The sequence below is a fragment of the Pinus tabuliformis genome, chromosome 6 (genome assembly GCF_031772625.1).
Source record: "Pinus tabuliformis cultivar Carrire ecotype Pingquan chromosome 6, CPIR1, whole genome shotgun sequence".
Lineage (NCBI taxonomy): Eukaryota > Viridiplantae > Streptophyta > Pinopsida > Pinales > Pinaceae > Pinus > Pinus tabuliformis.
In genome coordinates, this window is record NC_142292.1 from 500,261,024 (window position 1) to 500,264,636 (window position 3,613).

At 40.8% G+C, this 3,613-nt stretch overlaps 1 pseudogene; it reads right to left on the reverse strand.

Annotated features, from left to right (window-relative positions):
* Positions 1-1,898: 1,898 nt before the first annotated feature.
* LOC149259511 (GEM-like protein 5) lies at positions 1,899-2,865 on the reverse strand (annotated as a pseudogene).
* Between the last annotated feature and the right edge of the window lie 748 nt (positions 2,866-3,613).

The following is a 3,613-nucleotide window of genomic DNA, read 5'->3' on the forward strand; positions in this document are numbered from 1 at the left end:
TTACAAATTAGCAAGAATATCTTAGTATAGGAATACAAGTACATGTTCATACTATGTAAGTCCCTCCTGTTACGTTATTTACATAAAATTTGTAATTATTAGTAGCTATCGATTACAACTCGAAAGTTTAAGAGTCGTTATAAAGAGTATATTGCTCAGAAAATGAGAGAGTACAACTTAATGGTCACTCATAAAAGATTGAATAAGACCAGTTTAATGTTTGTTATGTATTATTAGTCCTTGTCATATGGCAATGGCATTGGACTATAGTAATCGGTAATTAGTCCCCGTAAACATTAGTTTAGTTGTTTGTTCGTCTTTCTCATCAAGTACAAAAGAAGTTTAAGTAAAGTTTTTATGCGCAAACAATTTCGCCATGTTATTTGGCCTCTTCGCGAGGCTGACCGAGGTTGACCATATATTATGTGTGTTTTTTTCTTGTATGTTCATAGTGTAGATTAATGCTAACAGACTAATGCTAACATTAATATACAGTATTAAATGCTAAAATGCTAAAAGTTATAATGCAGCAACGCCTATACTTGTTATTCCCACTACCACCTGCACACCCATCCCACTTACCCCTGCACACCATGCACGCTCCACCTACACACCAATCCCACTGCCACCTGAACGACATGCACATTTCGTGTGTTCGATGGCCTTCACCACCTTTACTTTTCAAACTCCCATAAAACTTTTCAAACTCCCATATTTGTGTTAGCTTTTCCTTTTGTTACAGAGGCATCGGTTTGCCAAAAGAAGGTGCTACCTTCCGGAAGCTAATTTGAAGTAGGCCTGGTTCAATTACACTTGTTTCTGTCAAAGCCTACCTAACAAAATGCTTGTTCTTTTCATAGCCTACGTAACAGAATGCACAGAGACAACCTTGGAATACTAAGTAGCCAACGGGGAGGATGGCAGTAGAGGATGGCACTATTTGCAAATACTGTCTTGTGAAAACACCGCACGCACAAAGTGTGGTAGGCCTGCGCCAAGAGCATAGTAAAATCCTTTGTTTGCGGGAGGAGCTGAGCCCAAACGGTGAAAGAGCCAGGGGAGGCCGAGTAATCTACCAACCACGGTAGTATGGCCTTGCTGCTTTAGGTAGCATAGCCTCTATGCTGGTTGTGCTTCTCAAGCCGTTGCTGAAAATTCAAGCCACATAAAATATTATCCAGATATTGTTAAAATGTTATGAATTTCTCTATTTCTGTATCCTAGTCTTGAATTTGAATTTTTGCATCACAAGATACTATTAACTTGAATTTGAATATACTATTAACTTGAATTTGAATTTTTGAGCTCGAGTTAATTACATAGATGATCTAGCTGGACAGGTTCAATGGACACTTTCGGTGCTTTGCGAAGAAAAAAAAAGAACCCAAACTGGTCGAACCTGTTATGCGAGAACTAGGCAGTCGCTTTCACTCGCACCTTCCAAGCTTTCTTCTAAGCTTTCTTTTGTCTTGATAGAAACAAGGGTTGTTCACTGTAGCCTCCCAGCTAATCTTTGCGAGACATTATCGCTAACTGAGCAAAGTTCAATAGGCTATTTCAGCCATCTGTGAATGCAATGGCATGTTGGTGCAGTGTGTCATGGCCTGGGCAGGTAGGTGGTGGTGGATGGGCTGGACACACCTTGTACCTAGTGGCAGTGAGCGAATGCATGTTGATGCGGTGTGTTGTGGCTTGGGCAGTCAGGTGGCGATGGGTAGGCTGAACATCCCTGATACCTAGTGGCAGTGAGCACCATGTACATGCAACACAATTTCTAGACATCAAAGATATAATACTAGTGGGCAGCTGTGGGGTCGGTTGATGGTTCAAGAGGATGGTTGATGCTCACGAGGTGGATGCTGAGCATGCTGAATTCAGGATGGATTCCTACAAATTTCTCAGGGATTCTCATAGTTAATGAATACAAGGAACCAGAACTTGTGACAGTGGACTGTCACAATCTAAATATACTTTTCAGCGAGATTGTCTTTATTTACAAAAGGATTCACAACCTGCATTCAATTTTATCACTATTTCAATTTCCCCCAATTTTTATACTAAAGGATTCCATCAAGTAAAATAGGCATCACTCACCCTGTAGTAACTCCAGGATGCCTCTCCGGAAGGAGCGGTGAATGATAAGGGGTGACTGTTGTAGAATGTGATCTTCACGGTGGAGATGTATAAAGTTCCCGCAACAGGGTCAGTGGAAGTTGACATATAACAAGCGTATGCTTTCTGTAACTTCTTCTCTGGACAAATGGAAAAGGTATGTTGGAACAGAGCTTCAAAGCTTGCTTTCGTTAGGGCTTTGACACCCAAGGTCAGCTTACCCACACCACATCTGACATGTTCTTTCCAGTTTTCACTGCATTTAAATGAAATCCATTAATTCAAAATGAAAGTAGTCGAGCAAGAAAAATACGATAAAGGTGAACTTATACTTGTAGTTGGTCCAGACCTCTAAGGCCAAATTCTCAGCTTTCTCGGTCCATTTGTTGAAGTAGTGCTACACCGACTGCATTGGGGCTGCACATAGACAAATCTAATATGAGAAAAAAATAGAGAATTCTTTGTTTGATCAAACTTTTTTTTATGCGAGTGCACACTTTGAATGCTCTATTGGTGATGGATGCACAATATACGAGCTGGGGATGAGATGTTCTATTGGGGCCGTCCATGTCGCAGCGTCTTGGTTGTGAGGGTGGGCGGAAGGGGCCGAAGGATAGAATATGAATTTGGTGCCCCATTTTCTGCTATCCTTCTCTGAAGTACCTGAATCTCGATTCAGCACCTCTTGGGTAGTCAGAGCCTCTCAGTTTCAAGATTTGGATAAAGGATCGGTTGCGCCACTCTGTCAGTCATTTCGAAAGCTACTGCTCATGGGTTGCCTCAACTACCATGTGCTTTCACAGCTCTGATCCCCTTGATTTCGGCTACCTATTTCAGAGCTCTGATCCCCTTGATTTCAGCTACCTATCCTCTGTAGGCAGAGCATAGCAACGTTTCCATCTCAATGTGTAAAGCGTAGTAGAGTTTTCTTAATCTTTGTTTCAAAGACACCTTCAAAGAATGATTGCATGTTTAGACAAGTGGAAAACATACGCATCTTAACCTGGCACAACCATGATTACATACATATATCTTGGAAAGTGGCTAAAATTCATTGCATGTTAGCCCATTCTCCAATGATATTTAGAATGATTAAGTAGGAACTCTCACGACGGAATCTCATGGCGAAATCAGAACATCCATCCTTCGTCAACATGTCACCAAATTTTCCATGCACATCTTCTTATCATATCTTTTCCAAAAACACGTGCTTGATCATGGAGACTCAAATGCATTTTTTATTACTCAATTTTCACTTTTCAGATACTTTCTATAGAGATTTCACGGGATGCTCTCGTGGATGGGCTTCGTAATATTTGCAAGGGTTGAATCACCAATCACTTACTCTGCCTACCTTCAAAGTTATTTCGAAGCCTAACTTATTTGAATTGATTGCTTGTGTATCATTGAGCCACTATACGAGTTGCACCCTTCTCTGAATAAGGGAGAATACAAACAGAATTAGGTTGTCTCCACTCAGAATTAGATGTCACTCAATCAT